This window comes from Spermophilus citellus (genome assembly GCF_964194105.1).
Source record: "Spermophilus citellus genome assembly, chromosome: 2".
Lineage (NCBI taxonomy): Eukaryota > Metazoa > Chordata > Mammalia > Rodentia > Sciuridae > Spermophilus > Spermophilus citellus.
The window spans coordinates 198,453,195-198,472,049 of NC_138183.1; the positions used below are offsets into that span (position 1 = coordinate 198,453,195).

The window sequence follows — 18,855 nt, forward strand, 5'->3', positions numbered from 1 at the left end:
CCTGACATCTGGATCTCTGTTGACAGTACCATAGGACCTTTCTGCATCCCTGACTATGGCCATGATATATAACAAAGATGACTCTGAAATGTGTCATCAAAAAAATTTTCTCATGTAATCAAAATATCTGTCTCAACAGAGTCTTTCTGACCTATATGTGCTGAATTGTCCCTGAGATTTTTGCTTTATGAACTCTATATACTTCCAACATTCAGGGGCTGGGAGTTCTTTGTGATGTTAGTCTGCCATAGTCATTAAAGGACTTTTCTCCCCTTTCTATTTGGCTCAATATGTGTGGTGGTTTGTAATTCCCATGCACTGTGTAACAGAATCACCCATAACAAGAAGAAATAGCTAGAGAAGTGTTGTTAATCATGGCCAGTACCCTATTGTTTCTACCTGTGCTCCCTTATTCCTCCAGAGGAGAACCTAATTAAACTGCTCTTTTCAACATAGACTTAGACATAGGACTATGTTTCACTCATCTTAGCAGAAGTGACTGGAATGAGCCCACAGTCACGTGGACAGAAGAACTTGGGTTGCAAAAATTGAGTATGAACAATTGAGGAAATAAACATAACATTTATGGGTTTTGATATTTTCAAAGTAATACTTTACCAGTGGTGATGCTCCTATTCAGAGTTATTACTTCAGTTTAGTTATTACCTAACACAGAATAATGTGAGCCCATTTTCCCTGCAAAATGTAAAGTATTGGTATTAAAAGTATGGTATTAAAAGCATTTTAGATGCATTGTAAAATGTCTAATTTAATTTGTTCTTACTTCTATATTACTTGGTATCAGTTAGAATTTTAACCCAGAGATTTAAAAATACATTGAAGATGGGATATAGATTTTTGTTACAATAAAACCAATATTACCAATTAAAATTATAAATACGAAGGTGTGATGAGAGACATAGATAGGAGATTTACAGAGAGTTTGGGGATATAAACTCTTGAGAATACAACAAAGGTCACCTCAGATACGTATATCCTATTATCAACTAAGGGCATCTTTGTTTTCCCTAGTTTTTCTCCTTGTTTCTGTTACATGAACAAATAATAGTTAAGAGTTGACTCTTAAGTCAAATTTATTGAGAGAGAGTGTTATGGTTTGGATGTGAGGTGTCCCCCTAAAACACATGAATGAGACAATACAAGAAAGTTTAGAAGTGAAACTATTTTGTTATGAGAGCCTTAACCTAATCAGTAAAAATAATAATAATAATAGGGATTAATTGGATGGTAAATGTAGGTAGGAAGGGTGTGGCTGGAGGAGGTGCAATCCTGGGGACATGGTTATGAAGTAAATAGTTTGCTCTTGTTAGTGGACCTCACTCTCTGCTTCCTGGTGCTTTGCTCCCATCTGCTTTCCTCTGGCACACACTTCTTCCATGATGTTCTGCCTCCCCTAGCCTAGAGTAATAGAGGCCACCTTCTATGGATTGAGACCTCCAAGGCTGTGAGCCCCCAAATAATCTTTTCCTACTCTAAAGTTGTTCTCATCAGTTCTTTTGATCACAGGAGAAAAAAATCTGATTAAGACAGAAATGAACAAGTAAAGACTGCATTTTTTTCAGCAATTATTGACAATGTTGAAGATAAGAGACAGGTATATTATACTATTTTATTTATTTTGTTTGGGTTTAAAAATCTGTATTAAAATTCTTGTATAAAAAATGAAGTTTATCTAACATTTAGCTCTTAGGATTTTGTTTACCTTTGGGGACGAGGAAAGGAGAAAGCAATTTTCAGTGGGGTATAAGAGAAGCTGGTCTGTTTTTGTTTAAAAAAGTGTTTTCACTGTGTAATCATGCAGAGACCTTTATGTATACACAGCCTGTGCATACATTTGTGCACGCACGTTATCTATGAATAAAAATTTAATTATTAGGAGCTGGGGATGTAGCTCATTGTTGCAGTGATTGCCCAGTGTATGTGATGCCCTGGGTTCAATCTCCAATACCACCTAAATATTTACTATTAAAACCACATCTATATATCTAGCTTAATTCCATCATCATTAATTATAACTTAAAAATGTGTTTGTTTGAATATATATCTCTACACACATACAAGTTCGTAATATCTCAAATAACATAACTTTAAAAAGTTATTATATAACCTCCAGCAGCAGAAGTTTCATACATTAAAAAACCTTTATTGTGTCTGCACTATAGATCTCTAATGCAACCAATTCATTAGCAGAGTCAAACCTCACAGTCAGACTGTGATATCAGATCACTTTCATCTTCTGCTGCTATTATGACCTACAACATGAATGATCTTTAACGGTCCTGATTTTCTCTAGTAGTCAGTTCTTTAATTAGAAACATGGAAAAATATTACCTGATTTATGGAATTTTAAATTGGTTTATAGAATAAATTAATGGATTGTGTCTCCTATTAGAATTCCTTTTTTTCATAAGAAAGAAATAAGAAAAGTGAGTGAAAGGATGAGAACATGAAAGATACTAAATTCTCTTTAATATCATGATCCTAAAAAAATAATATCATGATACTGGGTTAGACAATTTCCAACACTCTAACACTGACAGTTAAGAGGTATAATATTAAGCTTTTTTCTCTCTTACTACAGGATGTTCCATGATCTCAGAGATTCCAACAGTTCTCAGTTCCAGGTCTCTGAGTTCGTTCTGATGGGATTCCCAGGCATCCACAGCTGGCAGCACTGGCTCTCACTTCCCCTAGCTCTGCTCTACCTCTTAGCCCTTGGGGCCAACATCCTGATCCTGACCATCCTCTTCCAAGAGGCAAGTCTGCATCAGCCCATGTACCATTTCCTGGGCATCCTGGCTGTGGTGGACAAGGGCCTGGCATCATGCCTGAGATTTTGGCTTGTGGTTCAGTTCTAAGGCCATCAGCCTCCCTGAGTGCTTTGCTCAGATGTATGCCATCCATTGTTTTGTGGCCATGAAGTCAGGCATCTTTGTCTGCATGGCTATAGATAGGTGTGTAGCCATTTGCCGACCTCTGAGATATCCATCAATAGTTACTGACTCTTTTGCGATCAAAGCAACCATGTTCATGGCAGTTAGAAACTGTCTAAGTCCAATTTCAGTGCCCATCTTAGGTGCTCAGAAAAATTACTGTCTTCATAATCAAATTGAGCACTGTTTTTGTACTAATCTTGGAGTCACTAGCCTCTCATATGATGACAGGAAAATCAACAGTATCAATCAGATATTTCTGGCTTGGTTGATTATGGGAAGTGATCTGGGTTTGATTATTGTATCATATGTTTTGATTCTTCAGTCTGTACTGAAGCTCAACTCCAAAGAAGCTGCATCCAAGGCCTTAAATACCTGTACTTCCCACCTCATCTTAATTCTTTTCTTCTACACTATCATTGTTGTTATTTCCATCACTCATACTGGAGGAATGGAACTTCCCCTCATCCCAGTACAACTCAATGTGCTACACAATGTTATCCCCCCTGCTCTCAATCCCATGGTGTATGCTCTCAAGAACAAGGAGCTCAGGCAGGGCTTATGCAAGTTGCTTAGCCTGAGCATCAAGAGCAACTAACATGGAGAAGACATGCTTTTTATTTTCTCCACATAGTTGTCCATTACAGTGTTCAGTGAGTGCAAATATGAAAAGTCAATAATAGGAATACAGTAGCATATTTTCAGTTTTCATATGGAAGCTGTGACAGCAACTAAAGCTTCTGAACAAGACACATGGAGCTAATATTTGAGATCTCTGTATTACCTGCAAAAGACAAGTATAACATAATGATGCTATTTGTTTCAAGAAATCCAAGGGGAAGATGTGAAGAATTTTCAATTTATTATCTTGTGTATTTTCCATGACCAGAATGTTCAAACAATGTTGAGTAAATATGGTTAGAGCAAATATCTGACAATATCTACTATTAAAATTGAGTGTATAGTACTTTTATTTTGATGTAATTATTGATAAAATAAGAACTATTTTAATTAATATTTATTGATGCAATATAATTACATGTAGTGAGATTCATTGTAACATAATAGTACACACATGCTGAGAGCCATAGCTGAGTCCAATGACGCATGGCATTTTTTGCCAGAACGGAGTGGTTGAGAGGTGATGCCAGCAAGCCATTGAGATGATAATGGTTATGTTAAGCTGTGTATATTAGACCCCTGCTGTCCGCCTTGGCCTGCTACTTTGGAGTTCTTGCTACTTTGGAGTTCTTGCTACTTCGGAGTTCTTGCTACTTTGGAGTTCTTGCATGGATCCTGGAGAGTTCCCATTGGTTGGGGAAGTGCTGGAGGCGGGATTTCCGGTTGGTGTGTGGTGTGTCCCGGGAGAAGGCCGCGTGTGTGGCATTTGGGAGATTTCCCGGGGAGCATGTGTGGAGTGTGCTGTGGAGTTCAGAAATAAAGTTTGTTCCTGCTTCAGTGGCTCGTGATTTGTGCCCAGCCAGACTGGCACACACATATAACAAAATTAGTCACTTTCACTCCCCAGTCCTTCCCCTTTTCGTCTCCTCTACTGCCACTGAATTCCCTTTCTTAGCTCTATGTCTTCCTTCTGATTTCATGAGAACCCTAATTTTTCACCCGTGTTTTTCTAACCTTGAAGATATGAGAAAATATACAATGCTTGACCATCCTAGTCTGTTTTATTTCACTTAACATAATGCTTTCAATTTCCATTCATTTTCCGGCAAATTCCAAAATTTTATTCTTCTTTAAGGCTGAATAAAACTCCATTGTGTGCATATATGTATGTGTGTGTTGTGTTATGTTGTGTACATACACACATATATGTATGTGTGTGTTGTCTTATTACATTTTCTTTATGCATTCATCTATTGACAGACACATAGATTGGTAAAATAAATTGGTTATTCTGAATTGCACTGATATAAAACATATATAGACCCTGGAGTTGTGTCTCAGTTATGGCACACTTGCCTTGTATGAGTGAGGCACTAGGTTCGATCCTCAGCATGACATTAAAATAAATAAATAAAATTTGTATTGTATCCATATACATCTAAAAAATGAGTGTGAACTATATGTCACTATAGTATGCTGACTTTAATTCTTTTGGATAATTACTGAGGAGCAATATTGCAGTGTCATATGGTGATTCTGTTTCTAGTCTTTTAAAAATGTTTTATTATTGCATTATATTTGCACATTATAATGGTGTTAATTTTGATATAATCACACATGCATAGACTGTAATTTGCTCCATTTCAGTTCCCAGTATTTTCTCTTTCCTTTCTCTCCTTCATTCTCACATTCCCTTTCATCTACTCTATTGGTCTTCCTTCTATTTATTTGTTTTTAAATTGATGATTTATAGACATAAACAAAAATAGAATTCCATATGATATATTTACTTACATGCTTAGAATAATTTGGTCAATTACATTCCTTTTCTCATTGCTGCTCTCTTTTCCCTGAATACCTATCTACTCCACAGATCTTCCTTTTATTTTCATGAGATTCCCTGTACTACATACATACTTTTCTCCTTATTTTACTCTAGCTTCTGCATATTAAAGAAAACATTTGACCCTCTGATCCTGGCTTATTTCACTTAGCATGGTGTTCCATTATTTGCCAGCAAATGCTATAATTTCATTCTTCTTTATGACTGAGTAAAACTCCATTGTGCATACATACATACCATATTTTCTTTATCTATTCATCTACTGAAGGGCACTGAGGACTGGTTTCATACCTTGGCTTTGTGTATTGTGCAGCTATAAATATTGATGTTCTCATAATAGTGCAGTGTGCTAAATTGAGTTCTTTAGGATAAATACCAAGGAATAGGGTTACTGAATTACGTAGTGGTTCCATTCCTAGTTTTTTGAAGAATATGGTAGGAATTAATTCAACGGTTTATCATTTGTCTTATTATGTGTCATGTCTTTATTTGAGCAACAAAGGACTTGAATATGCATTTCTCTAAGAAGGTTTGCAAATCACTAACAAATAAATGAAAATATGCTTGATATTGTTATTCATTAGGCAAATTCTATTTAAAACCACAATAATATATCCTTACACCTACTAAAATGGCTATAAATAAAACCAGAAAGAAATCAGCAAATGTTGATATATTGCTGTTGAGATATACAATTGTACCATAGCTGTGAAAAATATAGACCATCACACAATAATTGTAATGATGATAGGTTCCAACATTTAACTCTGGTGTATAAATCCATCATCACTGAGATCATATGTCAGAACAAAAACTTATATATGAATGTTTTTAGTAGCACTATTACTCAAAAAGTGGAAAGACACTATAAGTATATTTAAGTTCCTGAATGGATAAGCAAAATTCAATATAATTATCTATACAAAACAATTATTCCATCAAAATATAACTGTGAGGTAAGATATCAGTTTCACACTATACTCACTATTTTGCTATTTGTTATGTATCGTATCACATCATCTTGTAAATCTTGATATACACAATAAAAAGTTATCTTTGAAATGTTCTATTCAATTAAGCAGTTAAGGGCTTCCTACATATTACAAAAACAAATCCAAACTTTAATGCAGTAATAATTCAAAATAATTAAAAAATAAATGAACCAAATGAAAAAAATGAGAAAGTACCGATACATGTTACACATACACTTGTTTTATGTATACTACATGTATAGTTTCTTCCAAATTTTTAATTGTTGTATTAGAGTTATACATAGTAATGGGATTTGTTGTTATGTACATGCACACAATATAACAAGATATTTGGCCAATATCACTCCTTAGCACTTCCCCCATTCCTTCCCTACCTTTCACACATGGTCCTTTTCCTTTACTGATCTCCCTTTGATTTTTATGAGATCTCCAACCCCCCCACATTTCTTTTCCTTTTTCCTCTCTACCTTTCACATAAGAGAGAAAACATACAAATCTTCCCCTTTTGAAATTGTCTTATTTCATTTAACACAATTGTTTCTAGTTCCATCGATTTCCCTGGAAATGACACAATTTCATTTTTCTTTATGGCTGAATAAAACTCTACTGTGTATATATACCACATCTTCTTTATTGATTCATCTTTTGATGGACATTTGGCTAGTTCTATAGTTTGTGTTGTTATAAACATGGGTATGAGTGTGCCACTATAGTATGATGACTTTAATTCCTTTGGATAAATACTGAGGAGTGGTATACATGAGTCATATGGTAGTTTCATGCCTAGTCTTTGAGAAACCTCTACACTGATTTCCATCATGGTTGTCCTAGTCACCATCCCATCAACATGTAAAAGTGTTCATTTTTTAGACACTTCCTCTCAGTATTTATTAGTAGTAGTATTATTGAAGACTGCCATTCTGACTGGTGTGAGATTAAATCTCAGTGTAGTTTTGATTTGCATCTTATTAATTGCTAATGAGTTAAATATTTTTCATATATTTATTAACCTTTCATATTTCTTTTTAAAAGTCTCCGTTTACTTAATTTCCACATTTATTAATTGGGTTATTTGCTTTTTATGGGGTTTTGTTTGTTTGTTTGTTTACTTCTTCATCTATTCTTAATATTAATCCTCTGTCAGAGAGTGGCTCGTTGTCAGAGAGTGGCTTGTAATGGTTTTCTTCCATTCTGTAATTTGTTTCTTAATATTCCTAAAGTTCTCTTTTGCTGTGAAGAAGACTTTAATTTTGTTTAAATGTTTTTATTTTTTCATTTTAATTATACATTACAGTAGAGTATATTTTGACATATTTATACAAACATGGTTTGTTTTACCCTATCCAATTACTCAACTTTTGACTATTTCCTGAGCTTTAGGGCTTCTATTAAGAAAGTCATTGTCTGTGCCTATATATTGGTTTTTTGACCCTACATTTTCTTCTAGGAGTTCCATAGTTTGTGGTCTAATTCCTAGGTCTTTGATCCACTTTGAATTGATTTGTGTACAGGATGAAATATAAAGATCTAGTTTCATTCCTCTATATGTGGATAACAAGTTTTCTCAGCAACATTTGTTTAAAAAATGTGTCTTTTCTTCAAAGTATGTTTTACGTACATTTGTCAGGTTTTATTAAAAAAAAGTGTACCTGTACTTTTTCTGAGTTTCTCTGATGTCATAATATACATCTTCAACCTCATTGGGAAATAATTTTTTTTTTAAAACCAGAGTCCATGCTATCTAATGTTTTTTTTTCCTAGTTACATTCTGCTTTGGTGAGTACTAAGCACTGTAAATTCATGAAACCAAAAATGAATAAGAAACATATAAATGCATATGTGTGAGTGATTAAAATGTTCTATACAATAAATGATTTCCTCTTGTCTCCAAAAGGCCTTTAGGAGAAACAAATCTGAGATAATAGGAAAATTATGAATTTTCATTCAAATTATCTTGTGTTCATTATCATTCCCCTCCATCTACACATGACCACCCTCAAGAACATGTACTGACATAGGCATAAGAAATTATTCATGTATTAATGCGGTATCATATCATGCAGGCGGTAAAGATGAAAAGCAACCTCTTTTTCCCTCCTTCCATATGAATTATCTTGATTCTGCATCAGCATCTGTGTCCTAAAGCTGTTAAATATTCCTTTGGGTTTTTTGTTTAAAGGCTTAGTTCAATCCTACAGCTATCGAGGGAATTAGATATTTAGAGCTATACATGTTTGTATGTTGCAGAATTCTGATTATTTAAAACACCAAACCCAGATTGCTTGGACCAGATTGTGTCCTGCTTACTCTATCAACACACCGAAATGGTAATAAAGGGCATGAAAAGGCAGACAAAGTAGTGTCATAAATCTTTTAGTTTTTATTTTTAATAGCATATCACAGAGATATTTTGTTTTGTTTATGTGAACACTGTTTGATTATACACTAATTGGTTATAATGTTCTCAGAAATGCAGATTTGATATCCATCACCAAGTTTAAGGCATTAATGTTGTAGAAGATGGCTTTATCTTGGGAAATATTTACTTCCCAAATTCTCATGTTGCAATTAAAGGTGACTTTTCATGATGATTGTGAATATTTATTCTTTCATGACCAAAGAAAAATCTCCAGGAGTGCTAGAAAACAGGTTAAATTACACCATGATGAGTAGAAATAGCTGGAGAGGAGTTTTGTCAATTTCAGAACACTGTCACTTCTTACTTGCACTCAAAAGTAGAATGTAATTTACTTGCTTCATAGCAAGTCTCTCTAGAGAACAATTATGACTTTCTTTCATCCTCTTTTGATGGCAAAACTGACTTGGATAAACCCAGTACCAAGAGATTTGACCACAGGTTGTACAGATTGAGGATGTTAAAGTGTGGACACACACTTATTTTCTATGAGTTCAGGAGTGAAGACAAGATTACAGATGCTTTGAAAGTTGTATATTCTATGGTGATAATTGTGTTTATTGTTATTACTTCAATGGACCTACTTGATCACATCATGACATATGTCTATTTTTCTTACAGAAAAGTGAAATCAAACAGTATTGAAAACACCTTAAATTTGTGCTGAAAAAGTCTAATTTAATTGTAGTTATTGCCACATTTCATGGTATTGATTTGGATCTTTAACTCAACAATGATTTTATTCTATTTTATTGCTAAGTAAAATTCCATTGTTTATATATGCCACATTTTTTAATCCATTCATCTATTGAAGGGCATCTAGGTTGGTTCCACCTATTATGAATTGTACTGCTATAAACATTGATATGGCTATTTCCCTGTAGAATGTTGATTTTAAGTCCTTTGGATATAAACTGAGGAGTGGGATAGCTGGGTCAAATGGTTGTTCCATTCCCAATTTTCCAAGGAATCTTCATACTAATTTCTATATTGGCTGCACCAATTTGCAGTCCCACCAGTAATGTATGATTCTAATGACTTGCTGAGTTGGGGTCAGAGAAAGATGGTAGGAATTCTTAAAGCCAAAATCTGGTTCAGTTCTATGTCTCAGCACCTTTATTATCCCACAGTGAATTCTTTATGGTGATTTGGCTTCTTTTCTGCATAAGACATGATGTAGCAGACCTTTATTTTCACCCCTCCCAGTTCAGCAATCCTATACTCCATTTTTTTTTTCTGAAATTCTGAGTAAGGATAGGGGAAAATATATTTTATCCTTGAGGAAATAAAGGAAGAACATGATAGAAGAGCCATGGTATTTTCGTTGGGAGGGTTCCAACATATATAAGGTGAGAAAATATGCTTTTTCACTCCTTGTTCCAGGGATGTTCAACTGTCGAGTTTATTTATATATTTTGGATTTTTTTAGTTGTAAATGGATGCATACTTTTAATTCATTGTTTATGTGGTGCTAGGGTACAAACCCAGTGCCCCACACATGCAAGGCAAGCACTTTACCACTGAGCCCCAACCCTAGCCTGAGCTGTTGAGCTTCTTAAATCTCATGTGATATCCTTCTTTCAGAAATCTACTCTCTGATGATAATAACTTTTCTTTCCCTTGGGCCCTTTCTTTTCAGGAGAAATAATGTGGAAGACATATATACCAATGAGGACATTATTCGGTGATGTATTCCACCATGTCCTAAGCTATGCACATATGCACTTACTGGACAGCCCTATGAGATTTTGACCAAATTTATGCATGTCTTTGTGTTCTGCTCTTACTGGACTTCGTGTGTAGATTGTATTACCTTTAATCATGACGTATTACCTTTAATCAAACTATTCTTCCACTGGGCTATTTAAGAGTACTCATTTTTATTCAACTCCTGTTTATATCAAGCAGAATTTCCTCTCCTTGTAGGGATGTATGGGCACTATAAGCAGTAATTAAATTAAGGAGTCTTTCTGCTAATAAACACCTGTCTGTCTTCCATGGTCCACACATTGTCCATTGCATCTATGATTATTAGGACATTGATATTTAATTTAATTAATAGCTAATAGCCTCTTTTTATGGCTCTGGATGTTAGGAAACAAGGTTATAATATTTAAAATGATATTTAGAAATCCTTTTAGCTGCTCAGTCATGAGGATGATTGATTATTCTTTTTTATGTTTTTTTTAGAGAGAGTGAGAGAGGGAGAGAGAGAGAGAGAGAGAGAGAGAGAGAGAGAGAGAGAGAAAGAGAGAGAGAATTTTTTTAATATTTATTTTTTAGTTCTCGGTGGACACGACATCTTTGTCGGTATGTGGTGCTGAGGATCGAACCCGGGCCGCACGCATGCCAGGCGAGCGCGCTACCGCTTGAGCCACATCCTCAGCCCCTGATTGATTATTCTTATAAGAAGTATGTATTAGTATGTAGGCAAAATGAAGGAAATCAGTGTTACACTTGGACTTCTAGAAAGAAGCTAATGTTTCCAGAGATTACTGATATAGTATAGTGCAAAATATGGGACAAAGGACCAATAACAGAGGAAAATCATAACTTGAATAAATGAAAAATATGGTTACCAATCTTTTGAAGGACAGATTAAAGGAAACAATCCTCATAAAAGTGATGCAAGGTGCAATTTGAAGGGACCTTGCACTTGTGCCCAAAAAGACACTAAGAGTGGTTGGTTCTGAGAAGGCAAGCAACATCCAAAATGGGGATTGCCAAGGAGGATCTATAGATCCTATACAACACAAGGAGAGTGCTGAAAATGAAAGCATGTATGTAGTCACGTGGCTTGGACTCCTTAGTTATGTAAGAAGCCCACCTGTAAAGAATACCCTGACATTTTCATAGCTTAGTGCCGCAGTCTGGCTGGGCACAGAATCACGAGCCACTCACACCTTGCAGATTCAAACAGCAATTCTTTATTCCCGCACTCACACCGGCCCTCTACAAACACGTTCTGGGGAAATTCACGTTCTGCCCCAAAATTCACGTACTCCACCAAGCTTGAATCCCAAATACTTTCTGAATCCCATGAGAACTCAATGGGAACTCAAGGATCAGGCGTGCCTGAGGCAGCAGGATACGCCCTATTCCCAGCAGGAATAACCTTAAACCTGGAACTGCCCTAAACCCAGATTGTCCTAAACCGGGAACACCCTAAACCCGGATCCGCCCTGGTCCTTGAGCAAGGTCACCTTACTCAAGCATACATGCAATGTCACAGCGAATGTCCAAGGCAAGTCCATTTCCACGAGTCCTTCCTCTAAGCAACATGGGGTACACTGGCAAGGAAATTTCGATGTGTCATTCCTACTTGGCAATGGCTCTCAGCAGCTTAGCAACATAATTTCGTGAATCACTAAGTTCATTAATATTGTCACAGAATATAATTAGTACTATAAAATGTAGGGACTATAGGGGATATTTAAGTTACTCCTTTAGAACCTTATAATTTTATAACTATTTGTTTCAGGTTGTCTGTAGTGCAATTAAAAAGAATTCTGTCTAACTTAAACAAACTGCACCACACACAGGATCATTGTAACTTGCATGCATGTAGTAAAATTATAAATATTAAATTTATTTATGCTAAGTATTGTCTGCATTTTCTTCATCTTTTTCAAAACAATCATACTTCATTATGGTTCACATTCTAGAATCTGAATTCACTCTTAATTATCGCTCTTCTTTTTTTATTCATTCTTTAGTTAAAAATCCCCTTGCTTTTTTTTTTAATAGTGATCTGACCTCCACCCCCTATTACAAACTAAAACTATCAGTGAGCAGCACTCTTTACATATTACTCTTCCAGACAACTAAAATTTGGCACTCATAAATTTAATACTTTTGGTAAGGTTGCTATAGGATTACATAGAATTTAAACTTCCAGATATTTTTTTGGGGGGTGGTGGGGTATGAGGATTGAACCCAAGGATGCTTAACCTCAGCCCTTATTATTTTTTTATTTTGAGATAGGGTCTCACCAAGTTTTTAGAGCCTCACTAAGTTGCTGAGGCTGGTCTTAAACTTGCAACTCTCCTGCTCATCCTTCCAAGTCACTCAGATTACAGGGGTGCACCACCATATCTGGCTGAGCTACCAGATTCTTTCACTTTCTTAAAGCTGATCTCCATTCACAAAGTATCTGAATTAGGTTAAGGTGAAAATTTAGCTGAGAAAATGATTGATGGGATATTGATGAGTTTCTTTATTGATTCTGGATCTAATGACACATGAACAGTATGGGAATGAAAATATGAATAGGGACATGAAAGGCACTACTAAAGAGACAGAAAAATTATAGATTATACTTTTATACTTCTTAATTCCTGCCTTACTTCTGGATCAGTTAAATATTGAGGCAGATGAAGTGATTTCACAATTCAGTGTCTATAACCATCCCTGAACATATTCATATCCTTCCAAACTTCAAACTCACCTTGCCAATAATATATTACTTTTTAAGGTATAAAGATTTCTGTCCTTTTGTTCTTTACATTACTTATCTCTATATCAATGCACTGACTTTTTTTAATATCTACAAAATAGTGCACAATTCCAATAGATCTAATCATCCACTTATAGTTAGTCAATCTGAATTGAGCTCTAAAATATCAATAATTATTTTTCATGTAACATTTGTTTCAAAAGTCATTACCTTTCATAAGGCCAATAGCTATTATCTCATATTTAACTTACAAATGAAAGCAAGAGGATTTTTAGGTGAAGAATTAATAAAAACAAGAAGAGTGATAATTAAGAGTGAATTCAGATTCTAGAATCTGAACCACAATGAAGTATGATTGTTTTTAAAATGACAAAGAATAAAAAGAAAATACTTTGCATAAATAAAACACTTCAAGTTTTGAAAGAAATAAAATTGTCAGAATTTGAATTGTGGCTTAGAAAGAATTATAAGTTAGATTATCTCCTGGCAAAATTGCTGTAATTCCACACATTGATGTCAGCCTCTGTAAGTCATGTTCTCAAAAAGATTGATAGTGCCCTGAAATAAACACAGTCCACAACTGGAGCTGGAGGAGACCCTCAGATCCCCTTTTGCCTTTGTTAAACCAAACTCATCCCCCAATGTACCCATCCTCCACTGTCAACACACTATACGCCCTGTCCCCTTTGCCACCACAACCTATCTATAGGAGGTACCACAAAAGGATAAAACTTGGATCTGAACAAAATAATGTGTTAGGTTTGGACATCCATTTTCCCCTCAAATGGTTTCAGAATTAATCTCACCATATCTTACATCCTTATTTCCTGTTGCCATTTGAAGAAAATCTAGGATTGCAGTTAGGTTTATCATCAATATTCTTTCCTTTTTTAAAAAAAAAATTGGGGCATTATAGTTATATACACAATAGTGGTATTTATTATGGCATATTTTTTCATGGACATAATATTATTTGCTTAATCTTATTCCCCGGTTTATCATCAATGGTCTTATCACTTAGTTATGGATTCTCATTACCCATGCCTTCCAAATTCTTTACATTGTGCACTTCAGTTTCCTTTTGGGCTACTGCTACAACTCCTCATTGGTCTTTCTGCTTATCTTTCTCCTACAAACTGCCATATTATCTTTAATGTATATAAATACAAATAATAGGACATCATAACCTTCAGTGGCTTCCTGTTATAATGGAATGAAATCAGACCATGGTGCATGAGGCCCTCTGATATATTCTGTCATGAATGCTGTGATGCTTGTGATGTGCAAGGAAGCAACTGGCTTCTGCTCACCCCTTCAGTTTCAGCATCTGTCACTCTCCCCTGACTCACTTTGTTCTTGGCTATTTAACTCTTCTTGAAAGAAAGCTTTGCCTGCATCACAGTGCTGGCCCTTGATTTTCTGTTCTCAGAAAACTTCACATGACTCCTTTTTGTACCTTAGACTGTGAAAATTCCATTGTTTAGTATGGATAAAACATAAAACATTTATGTTTTATTTATACTAAGCCATTTACCATCTTTTAAAATGACCTTTGTTTCCAAACACCTTTATACTTCATGGAATCTATGAAGTGATTCTCAGTTCTGGCTGCATGTAAGAAGCACTGAGGAGTTTTAACAATTGTGATAACTGAGTTTCTCCAATTCAATCAGAAAACACAGAATCAGAGCCCAGCAAATTCTTGAAAGTGCTTTCCTGTGTGGCCTCATTGAGAAGGGCCAGCCCCACACAAGCCAAATACCCATCAGTGCATGCCACTGCGTTCACCTCACTCTCTCTGTTTTCTTCTTTTGTCCCCTTGCCCCTCATTCTCCTTCATCACTCTTTGTTCCAGAGACAAACTTTCAATAGTGACAGCACAGTTTAACAAATGCTACAAGTTGGGATATAAAGAAGTTTATGGATATGAAGAAACTCTTCTTTCCTAGGGATAAAGAAAATTTTAAAGAAGTAATGTTTGTTGTAGCCTGAAACAATAGTAAGATTTATTCAAATGGAGAAGTAGGGGATAAAATTCTGGATAAAGGAAAGAAGCAAAAAGATACATTATCAGAAAATGTAGGTGTATAGAGGGAATTGAGAAATTCAATGTGCTGTATCATAAATGAGAGTCCTGAGGACAACGTCAGAAACAGGTCCTTGACTGCCATCTTCTTTAGAATAGGATGCTTTCCTCATCTCTCTACTCAATCTTTTCTTCACTCTTGCTCTGGCTCACATCATGGCTTTGCCTGTATCCATGCTGCTGTTGTCTAGTGCTTATGCTAAGTTTCTTTTCTTTAAGCAGTTCCTCTTATTTAAATAGTGTTTATTAACTGCTGTCTCTGAGACAGGATTTGTAAACTAACTCCAACTTGCCATAATTTATAACATCCCATTATTACTATTTTTTATTATTATTATTATTATTATTATTATTATTATTATTATTTTGGACATAACCAGGGTACTCTACCACTCAGTTTCATACGCAGCCATTTTTCTTTTTTAAATTTTGAGACAGGGTCTCACTGAGTTGCCCAGGCTGGCCTCCAGGTTTCACCCCTGCTTCCTCAGCCTCCTGAGCAGCTTCGATTGCAGTACATGCATCTGCCACTGTGCATAGCTTCTTTCTTCATTATTTTGAAGCCCTATGGTCTTGCATCTTAATTCCTTGACTCCTTAGAACTTTTGTAACCTTGCTCAACTTTCAGAAGGGAGGCAGTCATTTAGGTATCTACAGTAGAATTGCTGGGCAGCTAGGGAATAATAAGCAGCTGCAGAGATTGGAAATTGAGAGAAGACAATATGATGGGAAGAAGGGGATACAGGGGAGTGGTTTTAATTATTTAAAACAGAACTTACCTGGAAATGATCTACTATATTCTGTTTAACAACTTCTTAGCTTCTGATAGCCAGAGCATTTTTACTTGAAAGTCACAACTTGGATCTGCCTATCCCAGAATAAAATGTGATTTCTCTTTTTTGCTAACCTTGGGAAGCATGAGTGGAGGAGCTTTCTGCCAGCACTGGTTCTCCTGTCTTTCTTTGCTGCAACAGAACACTTAAGTTTCCTTGTAATAGTGGGCAGAAACTCTCCCACTACAGAAGGGAAATTTTGAACTCTATGATTTCATCTTCCAAGAATTCTGGGCACAGCTGACTCTTTGGAGACCAAGAAAAGAGGGCGGGTACAAAAAGTAGTTCATTAGGAGATCCCTTTGGGCCATTTATTCAAGGGTCAACAGGATCTGAAAAGCAGTTCCCAGAGTAAAAGTTATAGTACTTTTTTGTTGTTGTTTTTCTTTTTTCTGGAACAAAATAAATAAATTGTACTTTTATTGTGATTGCCATTTTTTTAAAGATTGTCACAATATCTTTTTTTTTTTTTAATGTGGTGCTGATTGAACCTAGTACCTCAAAAGTGCAAGGCAAGCACTCTACACCTGAGCTATAACCCCACCCCCATGATTGTCATTTTTTAATTTTTAAAAATTTGTTCTAATTGGTTATGGATGACAGAAGAATGCATTTTGATTCATTGTGCACAAATGGAGCACAACTTTTCTCTTCCCTGCTTGTACACGATGTAGAGTCAAAGCATTTGTGCAATTATATATGAACCTATGTAATGATGTCCATCTCATTCCACCATCTTTCCTAACTTCATGCCTCTTTCTCTCCCCTCACTCCCTTCTTACTAATCCAATGTTCTTCCATTCTTCCTATGACCTGCCCCTGCCCATTATGGATCAGTATGCACATATCAGAGAAAACATTTGGCCTTTGGTGTTTGGGGATTGGCTTATTTCACTTAACATGATATTATCCAATTCCATCCATTTATTACACTGCAAATGCCATAATTTCACTCACTTTTAATGCTGAGTGATATTCCATTTTGTATGTATACAACTATTTCTTTATCCATTCATCTACTGAAGAGCATCTAGGTTAGGTCCACAGCTTAGTTATTGTGACTTGAGCATCTATGTACATTCATGTGGCTGAATCACTGTAGTATGCTGATTTTAAGTGGTATAGAAATAGTTTGAACATTCCCAGTTTTCATGTAATGATTAAATCTTCTTTTGCTTGTGTGGTTGCATTATTTTCACTTTTGTCACAATAGGATCAGCTGTTGGGTGATGATTTTACCCTATGAAGCCAAGATCTCTTTTAATAAAAATATGAACTTGCAATTAAACTTTCTTCCACTTTGATGAAATGCTAAACAATGTTGTTATTCATATTCATTTTTAAATGGTGTGTGATGATTATAATTTTTGTGAAAATCTAGATGGCCACTGATAAAATTCTTCTGTTTTGTGTTAATTTAGTGGTTCTTCTCTTCTCAAATTCAGTGTTAGCTTAAGTGATTCTTAATTAGGAACCTATATGCATAATCTACTTAGTAGACATAAAATCTATATACTATTCTAACTGTAATATAGAAGAGCAATAAAAATAGTTCACAATATATTTAACAACTGTATGTTCAATGCATATAATGCACACATAAATAGATATATGTATGTATAATATGTGCAAAAAAGAAGTGATCTGAGACATGATAAGAACAGAAAACTAATTAAGAAGTCAGAACTTAATCTCTAGAAATAGTAGATGGTGATGTTGATCTGAGCCATGCACCATGTTAGATGTCACAGGAAATTGGGGAATTGAAGTTCCATTCCTCATTTTTTGTGTTCTGACAATATAATAATTATTAAAATTAATAATAATAATATGAAGTCAGATATGAAAATCCCAGTTCTTTTTGATGTTGTCAGAAGTTGAACAATTAGTACAATTGATTGATCCTACCTTCTTGGGTATTTCCCTACAAAGGAATGCCTGGATAGAATAGAATTACAATGCTTAATGCTAGAAAAAAAAAAAAAAAGACATGTGGTCATTACAAATCACTACCGTTGGAGATGTTACATTATGGCCTATAAATGTGATCTTAGTACACCTAGGTCATTGGAAAATCTTCTCATTAAGGTAAATTATATTTTCATTTTTCATATATGTTAAGCCATAGTTGAGTTCATCTATTCCTTCTTTCCATAGTTAATGATAGAATGTCAAAGACATGAAAATAGTTAGGATCAAATTTGGAATGAATACATATGGCTCATATCCACCACAGGACATGTAAATCACAGAGCTCCAATCTGTTGGGAACAATGTAAGCACACTTAATTATACATGGATTAATTTGGTTAAGAAGTATGATGGATTCCAGAATCTCTTTTTCCAGAAACTTTTTAAAAAGAGATTCCCTTATGTTTTTTAAATGGGCCTTTACTTTGTTCATTTATTTATGTACGGTGCTGAGAATTGAACCCAGTGCCTCAATATGGCAGGCAAGCATTCTACCACTGAGCTACAACCCCAACTCCTTTCCAGAATCTCAATGTCAACATAATTGTGATTTTACAGGCTAATGATTGGCTTGGGAATAATTGGTTCTTTTTTTCCAGAATTAGATGGCCTACTCCTAATGGGGCACAATGGTTATTTGGTACCAATTTATGACCCCAGTATCTATGAGGTTGGTTGGGAAG

At 35.2% G+C, this 18,855-nt stretch overlaps 1 pseudogene across 1 annotated transcript; it reads left to right on the forward strand.

Moving 5' to 3' along the window:
• The first annotated feature begins 2,603 nt into the window (after nucleotides 1-2,603).
• On the forward strand, nucleotides 2,604-3,552 carry LOC308634677 (olfactory receptor 56B2-like; annotated as a pseudogene). Its single transcript has one exon. The product of its transcript is annotated as an olfactory receptor 56B2-like (transcript).
• The last annotated feature ends 15,303 nt before the right edge of the window (nucleotides 3,553-18,855 follow it).